The following is a 9,850-nucleotide window of genomic DNA, read 5'->3' as shown; positions in this document are numbered from 1 at the left end:
AACGACCTGGACTACAGAGAGGAGGTGGAGCAGCTGGTGGACTGGTGCAGAGACAACAGCCTGATCCTGAACGTTGACAAGACGAAGGAGATGATCGTCGACTTCAGGAAGAACCGGCCCAGCCACGCTCCACTGCTCATCAACAGCTCGGCTGTGGAGGTGGTCAGCAGCACCAAATTCCTGGGGGTGCACATCACTAACGACCTCACCTGGACTGTGAACACCACGTCTCTGGCCAAGAGGGCACAGAAACGTTTGTATTTCCTGCGGAGGATGAGAAGAGCACACCTGCCCCCGCCCATCCTCAAGACGTTCTACAGAAGCACCATGAGAGCATTCTGACCAGCTGCCTCTCTGTGTGGTGTGGAGGCTGCAGCGCCTCCGACTGGAAGAACGTGAGGAGAGTGGTGCGGACAGCAGAAAGGATCATCGGGGCCCCCCTTCCCTCCATTCAGGACATTTCATCCCAGCGCTGCGTGTCCAGAGGCCGAAACATCGTCAGTGACCCCTCACACCCCCGCCATGGACTGTTCTCCCTGCTGCCCTCTGGAAAGAGGTTCCGCAGCATCCGGTGCAGGACCACCAGGTTCCGAAACAGCTTTTTCCCACTTGCCATCAGACTGCTGAACTCTTAACTGGACTGCACTTAAAATCTGGTCTCCACTTTATACCTTGCACATGTACAGAGCTAAATAACTTATATTTTACTGTCATACTGCACTTTATATTCTATATTTATATTTATATTCATATTTATACTGTATTTTATTTTATTCTGGAGTAACCTCACAACATTGAAAGCTCAAAACATTGTCCTGAGCCATATGCAACGAAATTTCGTTCTGTATTCACCCTGTGCATGCAAAATGACAATAAAGTCAGTCTAAGTCTAAGTCTAAGTCTAAGTCTAACATTATGCATTTAACCCCTAATCATTAATCAATATAGCTAACTTTCTAAGCTTGAAATATAAATATACCTTTACTGCTTCCTAGCAACAAGGGGTGACTCAACTCACCCCAGTTTCTGCTGTCTTCTACTATATCTATTTTTTAGTGCTTTGTTTCTCTGGAAGAAACTAATGGAACTTGCTCTGCATAATAATCTGAAAAGTATAATATTGGTCTAAATGGTGAGTACTCCACAATTTTTAAAAGTAACAAAATAAACTAGACAAACAAACAGGGCAAAAAGAGGAGAAGGAACCCCTTTTCTACCTTAATATCAAGGTACAATATTATCAAACCTGTAAGAACATGCTCTGCTGTAAGAGATGCTTAGAACTGCACCAGGCTACAAGACAGATTAAACGCAGGCAGCTGTAAGCACTCATGTCTGAACAAGGGTGCTATAAAAGAATGAATGCCAGACAAACTGGCAAGAAAGGAGTTACAGGAAAGGATTTTGTCACATCCTTTTAGATACCAAGACCATGACTGGAGCGTAGGAGCACAAAGCTTGGCAGACAATCAAACAGGAGTCTGTTCTTTCCTGACAGATACCTTTGTTTGCTACCTCTCATAGATTTGAAACCATTGAAAATGTTTGGCTGAGGGGGCTTTAAAGAAATTCACCAGACAAGAGATTAAAAATGAAAACCATGTGTTGTTGCGCAACACCCCCCCCCTCCTTTCTGTCTCTACTGTCTCACTCTCGTACTTCCTCTTCTGAGAGGGGAGATGTGCTACCAGCTCTCCTTCTAACGGGTTAATTGAGTTTCCTAAATCTGCCGGGATTTACCCTGTCCAGGACTGAAGTAAACTCTGTTTAAGCTGGTTTCGAGAAACGATTCGCCTGGTTTTCTGACGGCCTACATCCAGGTGTCCCACCCTTCTTCCCCCTGTGAATTAGCCAGACTGAGCAGCCTACAGCCAACTAGTTTCACAGAGCACACCTGTTAACGGTCGCTCGTTCTCTATTTTACAACTTGCATTTGTTATTGAACCAGGTAGGTTTTAGTGACTCGGGCGAGTCCCAAGGATGACGTTTTAAATTTGGGCTACCAGCAACCTAAAAACATTTTAAACTTTTTCCTCTCCAGAATCAAACATCACAGCTATTTTACAACCATCAAAGAACTTTAAGGTGACTCATTAACTGAATGTCCACAACATCTTTTAGATTTTCTTTATGCTAAATATTTTATTAATAAGGCAGTTTTGCAAGGGTCAGTACAGCTTAATTCAGTAGCAGAAATAATCAAATAAGTAAAATCAATCATCTAGTCTATCTTTCCCTACTGCTGACTGAGAACTAAAAAAAAGGGAACCTTTGAGAGAGACGGACGGAGTTTGACGTTTCGAACCCCAGACCTGGCCTGATGATGAAGAAGGTGTTGCAGCAGGAGGAAGATGTTGATCGGCGAAGGCAGGGATCTCTGTAGGTCTGATGAGCTTCTTCTCCGCATGGATGGTGAGGTCACACAGGACTTGGTGCTGGCAGGAAAAAAGGCACCAGTTCTTCTTCTTTGTCTTTGCCTTTGTCTTTATCTTCATCTTTGTCTTTGGGGTCTGAACCCAGCTGATGAGAGAAGTGCGATGTGAAGCCACAGGTTGTGGGCCTGACCGGTTGGTCTCCATGAGCGGGACAGTCTTCGGCTCTGTGGCTCCGGCTCTTCTTCAGCTGCAGAGTTCTTTGTCCATCTCTTGGCTCGAAGCTGCCCGGAGGATCCAACGAACGGTTCCTCTTTTGCACTCACCTTTTATAGGGTTTCTTTGGCTAGCACTGTTGCTGGGCTTGTTTCATTGGCTGTCTGCTTAGACAGATGATCTCATATCCATCACTGTCTTACAGACCTTATGTCCTGATGTCTGTGCTAATGTCTCAGGGTTGCTCAACCTCCTATGTCCATTGCCTGCACAACCTTTTACCTAAATAAGGCGTTGATCATCTCTGCTCTCCTGTTAGTTCCCCTTTTTCCCTTCCTTTCACCTTTCACCTACTATCTACCTCCAACATATCAGTGATGTTTAATTGCAGTTACACCTTTTACACCATTTCAAGTTCAATGTCAAAATCACATTTATATCACATTTATTTTCTTTAGCTTCTCTGATTTTAGCATTCATTTATAATTTTATAACCATAACTTATATCACATTTATTTTCTTCAGCTTCTCTGATTTATCATTCATTTATGATTTTATAACCATAACTTATTAATTATCCTTATTATAATCCTAATGTGAGTTATTACAGATGTTTTTCTGAAAAGAAACCAAAAGAATAATACATGATTCTAATTATTTACTACTAAAGTTACAGTTACTTGTTTTCCTTGTAAGTGTTCCCACAAATATAAGTGTAAGTATTATTACAAGTAAACCAATATTAATATAAGTATTTTACTTTGAATCTTATCAAATTACCAAAATGTTTAGATTTAATTCTTTAAACTTTCATGCTTTAAAATAAGAAATAGTCTCATCTATTTTTATGAATCTGCAGGCTGGAAACTTCCTCTTTTTCCAGGAAACCTGCTTTTCCTGTTTAATGACTCATTGATGATTTTGATGCCATTTGGCAAAATGTTTATTGCTTATTTCATCACTGGTTACTGTTTAGAGTTTTTAGAATGTGAAGCTTTTTGAACTGCTTGTTGCTGAAATGTTCTGAACTCATAAACTTTGATTTCTCAGGAGCTGAAGTTACAATCTGCTGCACATCTTCAGATTATTATGGAACCAGTTTGGTCTGGAGGTTCAACCACCATCAGATCATCCTGACCAAGACTGACAGAAACATCTCCAACATCTCAGAGGAGTGGAGGAAACATGTGAGGAATGTTTCAGCGTCCGGCAGCCTCACCTTACAGGATGTGACCTCAGATCAGGAGGGAGTTTACAGCTGTGAGCTCAGTGGTGGTGAGGAGACGATTATAACTCACCTCTATCTGAGGAGGACTGGAGGTAACAGGATTCAGGATTTAAGGTTCATTAGATGGTAAAAATCTCATATTCTAAACTACAAATGAGTCTTTAAGCTAAACTCCTGAACTTGTTTGGTTCCAGAGAATCTGGTGGTTCCTGAACTCATCAGACGGACGGTGGTTTGTGTTGTGATTGCAGCAGCAGCAGCTGGATTCATAATGTTCTACAAGAAGAAAATGGAGGAAAGTGAAGCTCTGCAGCTTTAACCCTTTCATTCACATTCAGAGAGTGGTTTTGTTTTAATGCCATTCTCACATTTTACCCGTCAAGATGATTCATGAGCTTTGATGTAGTTTCACAAAATGATCAGCTCTTCATGTTCTTCAGGTGATTCTCATGTTTGGAGACATTTCTGTTTTTATTTTTATGATGATTTCATCTCCTGCCCAGCAGGGGGCGCAGCTAAATATATTCTTTATATTCTACCAGCTAAACTTTCTCAGAACTTTATCAATAAAATGTTTATTTCTCTTTATTTTTCTAGAAAGCAAATATTTTATTACATAAATAACTGATATATGAGCTTTGATGTAGTTTAACAAAACAATTAGTTCTTCATGTTCTTTTGTTGTTTCTCACATTTGTAAATATTTGTTGTTTTTTTCCTAAATATGATGATTTTATAGTTTCATCTCCTGCCCAGCAGGGGGCGCAGCTAAATATATTCTTTATATTCTACCAGTTTCTCATAAATGAATCAATAAAATGTTTATCTCTGAAGATTTTTTCCATTATTTCTTATGTTACATAAATTCTTTGTTCTTCAATAAACCAACTAAAAATTTCACTGCCTCATTTTTCTAACAATGTAACATCAATCATTAAAAGACATGACAAATTTTGTTTCTGTTTAGAATAAAATGATGAAACTTTTGACATGATATTGTTCATCATTTTGCTACAAAAAGTCTCTTGATCTATTTTTATTGAAACAGAAATATAAATCTTTCTGCTGTTATGAATAAATGAGGGAAACTTTAGATTCAACAACATCAGCAAACTCAGAGGAGAAACATTTAATTTAAAAGTGATGGAACAATAACAGATCACATCATAAATATGGAATAGTTAAAAACTGAAATGGTCATTAACATAAAAAAATAAAATTGGTCTTTTGTCAGATTAAGTTTAGCTGTGAAATATTTCTCAATCTGCCAAATATTAAATTTCCTGAAATTAATATTTGGTGGCTGCACAGTGGGGCAGTTTGTAGAGCTGTTGCCTTGCAGCAACAAGATCCTGGGTTCGATTCCCGGCCCGGGGTCTTTCTGCATGCAGTTTGCATGTTCTCCCTGTGCATGGTGGGTTCTCTCTGGGTTCTCCGGCTTCCTCCCACAGTCCAAAAACATGACTGTTAGGCTAATTGGTCTCTCTAAATTCTCCCTGGGTGTGTGTGTGCATGGTTGTCTGTTCTGTGTGTTTCTGTGTTGCCCTGCGACAGACTGGCGACCTTTGACCCCGCCTCTCGCCCGGAACGTTATCTGGACATAGGCACCAGCACCTCCTGACCCCACTAGGGACAAGGGTGTAAGAAAATGGATGGATGGATCCAGTTTGGTATATAACCATAAAACCAAAGAGAAATTATCTTCCAGATCCAGTCAAATCTGTTTGATTTAGATCTACAGTTTTATTTTAACTTTGAGAAAACAATCCTAAAAAAAACTTTGCCAGCCAAACTAAACTATGGAGTCCTGATTGCAAACTCCAAACATTCACTATAAATGAGTATTTAGGGTTGGATCATTGATGATTTCAAATATAAATTTGGTTTCAGCTGTTGAGGGTTAACTGCATCACTTTAGTCCACTGGGAATAAAATGGAAAATATTTCTTTACAGTTTTCTTCATCACTGTTAAGGGAATCATAATGTTATAATTATCATTAACTTTAAATCTTAGACCAGCCTAAAATGGAAACTTCACCTCCAAACATCAACAACAGGTATGAGACCAGATCAACACAGCTGCCTCCCAAAGTGACCCAGAAACCAAAATTTATGTCCAAAGTTTTAATAGTCATGAAATGAATGAATTGTTTGTTCAGTACAAACAGGATGAAAGTATCTGACTCAGTTATAAAGGCTCAGGTTTGCTGCTGCGCATCAACATGTCATGATGCTGCATGGTGCTGTTTGAACCTGAGGAGAGTAAGGGCGCCACCTGGTGGTGAGTTTTTACCACATTAGGAGCTCCAGAGAAATGTGTTCCTGAGTGGTGCCAATGGTTTCACATGTTGTTGATGTGCGTTACTGACTTATAAAGTAATTCTTTACTATTCATTGTACTAAGGTAGTTTCTTCTTGTGTTGTGTTGATATTTATTAAACTGTTATTAGCATGCTATATAAAGCTTTCCACCCGTGAGCACATGTTGTGTAATTAGTGAAATATTTTGGTTATTTTACTTCTGTCTCTATGTGCTGTTATTAGTATTTGTTTCTGCGTTGGTATGCCTGGCAGGGCCGGCCCAAGCCTCCATGGGGCCCAAAGCGAAATGTGGTTTTGGGGCCCTCTAGTTCTGCTGACAATGTAGACCGGCTGCAATCAGCATCCCAATCATTAGATCATTCACTCATCTTCTATAAACTTATTGCATCTCTGGCAGAGCTGTTTACATTATATACATATATATAATATAAGATACATTTATTGGCCAACTGATTGTTTGATCAGTTGATATCTGGGCACCGATTTCCTTCATTTTAGGGGATCGTGATCAGCCCATGTGAAGCCCATCTGATCCCCTAATTTTATCTTCGTTAGCAAAGTTTTAAAAATCAGCCTCTGTCTTCTTCTGCTCTGCAGTGAGAGGTTTGACTGACAGACCGGCTGACAGTTGATGTAAAAATAATGTTTGTGTCAGGTTTGAATCACCTAGAACATCACAATACAAGACACAGGAAAGACAAAAGAGTTGGTTTCTTTTTACTGGCGAGGAGAACGGACAGAGATGTGTTTCAGTTACATTCTCTGCCTATTCTGGAAACATGATTCTGAAAACACTGATGATGTCATTTTTCAAGCCTCAGAACATCCTGAAGTGGTAAAATTATTCACAGAATTCAGACATCATAAAAATTGGAATGTAATAATGTTGACCCAGAATGTGTCTCACCAGGAGAAATTCAGCCGTACTATAAGTCTGAACAGTAATTATATGGTATTGTTTAAGAATACGAGAGATGTCAAATCTTCCCATCAGCAAAGGGACTTTTCTTAGAGAGTTTTGAAGATGCAACCAGAGAGGCTCATGGTTATTTAATCCTTGACCTTACTCCCACCTGTCCAGAACATTTCAAATTGAGATCGGGTCTGCTAGCTCAACAGTGGCCAGTTGTGTATGTACCTAAAACAAAGTAAGTCATGTCTGCACGGATAAAAAGGAATGTACACATCCTTAGGACTCTGTACCTGCCACTCCCCAGAAGCAAAAAGATATTCTTGGGCACTGCTCACCTGACTTTCTAAAAACTTTGTGTGAAATTGCTCTGAACATTTTAAAAGGTAACATTAAACTTTCAATTTCTCAACACCAGAAACTGAACAAACAGAAGATCATCAGACTGTTTGCTGACATAGAAACAGGTTTAAAATGTAAACAGGCAGCTCTCAGGAGCCAGCGAGGAGGGTTCATTCTCCCTATTTTAGCAGCTCTTACACCTTGATCAGAAACCTGGTGGGTGGAATAATCAGCAAATAAAATGTCTCAACAGATGTATCTGATCTCACCGCATCAGTTCAAGCACTGGAGTCATCCAGAGACTTCTATCAGACAAGCAGCTGAAGAGGATTTGGATTCTAAGATGAGAGCGATATTGAATGAATCAAGACTAACTTCATATGAGAAAATTAAAAATATGATGCTTTGCTACAGAGATATTTGACTTTAATCAAACAGGGACAGTTAGAGGAACCTCGGTTAACTGTGACTCTGCAACGTGACCATGTTAAGGATGACCCTGTGCTTGAATCTGGAACTCGCGAAGACGATTCTATCCAGAAACCTCAAGATGAATTAGATGAAACAGCGAATGAAGTTGTAAAAGCCCTCCCTGAAAAGGAACGTAAAAATGATGAATACATTCTGAAAAAACTGTCTAGGAGTAACAGTGGTTGGACATCCAGAGGAGAGTTTGTTTATCAAGGACATGTGACCAAGGGATCTCATCTGGTTGATTTACTAAAAGCCCTTCTGCTCCAAATTAAAAGAAAACATCGAGGTCCCCCGCCTTCAGGTTGGACTTCAGGTTCTACACACTCTGAGTGAACTGATCATCCCTGTTTCTTCAGTGAATAATCCACAAGCAGGTGAACAATATCTAAATGTCAAGACAGAGTCAGATAGCATAAAAATCCCCCAAGAAGAGAACAAAGATGATCCTTTCCCCAGCAGTTGATAGCGTAGAGCATGATGAAGCTGGAAAAGGTGCGTAAAAGGCCAGAATGTTCAGGGTGGATTCATTTTTCCCCACAAGACTCTGACTGTTTATTCTAGATTCAGTTTGTTATATGTGTTAACTACGGGAGAACGAGTATGCGATGTTGTGGGGCTCTCTGAGCGCTGGGAACTCAGTTGGACCTGCTCAGCCTTCGTAGGTTTACCTTAAATCCCATTGTTTGTAACTGCATTTCGGCTGCATCTGTTATTACTTTCCATTGAGTTATTGCAGCAGATCTAGTCATTAAGGGCATGCGCTGCCAGCTGCCGCCATTGTGTAGTGATGTTATCTGGCCACATGATGGCGCCAAAGTGCCTCTTATGCTAAACTGAGCCAAAGGGCTGTCTGTGTTCGTGTTTTCACCGAGGCTGCGCCTAATGATGTAACCTTTGCGTAAATTGAGTTATTTGTGTATGTTGTGGATTTACACGCAAATGTGGATGGTTGAGTTTATTTCTCATTAGATATTTTTGTTTGAGTTTGTATTAGTTGAACCTCTATTCCTGTAATATGTTAGACTAATGGCAATTAATTTGTTATTACAGACTGCTGGCAACACTGAGCATCAAGACAAATAAACCAGCTCACATCTGAAGTTAAAGTTTTGATCTCATGTCCTCCTTCCTGCATCCTGACCGATACACCATCCTGTTTGCTGCCAATAACTGAGAACCTAATTAACTCTGACAGAAATGCTTTTTTCTTTTAAACTTCTAAATAAAACATTTATTGATCAGATTTCAGTTGTACATTTTTTTCACAAAATTACAATGAAAAATTAATAAAAAATAAAACTAATAAATATTACACAGACCATTTGTAACAATCTTTAAACATCTGCATAGAACATGTACTATGGTTAAAGAAGCAAGAGGTGTAATTTCTGATACATCGTTGATACTTTTTCACCAAGTTTGATACCATTACATGATTTTTATGCAAATCACTGGTAAGAATCTAATACTTGATGCATTGACAACCGTCTAGCCTGGTGACAGCGGCAATAAACGCAGTGCTGGCCGCACATAGTGGACATGGTGTCCTGAAGCTGTTAATTATGATCAAATATTTCTGAGGATCTCTCTCTTAAAAATGTTACAATGCTTGATGGGTAAAATTCAAAATCCAGAGAGAATCCATATGAGTCAATAAATGATGATCATTATGTTCCAAAGTCATAGCCAACCAGTTTTCTCCAGGCATATGAGAAGGAAGTGTATTGACGATAAATTAGGCAGGTCCTGTGTACAGTACATTAAGCATTAGTATACTGCTAAAGTATTTGTTATACTGCTTACTTTATTATTTAATAGTTGTGGAGGTTTTGAATGTTGATGCTTTAGAGATTGAGAAAGAACTCACCGTTTATGCGAACCAGTTTGAAAGCTGTCCTTGTCTTGTGATTCATAACTATTAGTCTCATTGGAAGGACAAATTGAAAGATGACCTCAGATTTGCTGTCTTGGAGCTGTAACTGTAA

General features: G+C 39.5%; 1 long non-coding RNA gene across 1 annotated transcript; it reads left to right on the top strand.

Moving 5' to 3' along the window:
- The first annotated feature begins 7,381 nt into the window (after positions 1-7,381).
- Positions 7,382-9,108, top strand: LOC116736408 (uncharacterized). Its single transcript, XR_004342552.1, has 2 exons — positions 7,382-8,357; positions 8,916-9,108. It is a non-coding gene; the product is annotated as an uncharacterized LOC116736408 (long non-coding RNA).
- The last annotated feature ends 742 nt before the right edge of the window (positions 9,109-9,850 follow it).

Source organism: Xiphophorus hellerii, chromosome 17 (assembly GCF_003331165.1).
Source record: "Xiphophorus hellerii strain 12219 chromosome 17, Xiphophorus_hellerii-4.1, whole genome shotgun sequence".
In the NCBI taxonomy this organism is placed as follows: domain Eukaryota; kingdom Metazoa; phylum Chordata; class Actinopteri; order Cyprinodontiformes; family Poeciliidae; genus Xiphophorus; species Xiphophorus hellerii.
This window is presented reverse-complemented; position numbering and strand designations above follow the sequence as displayed.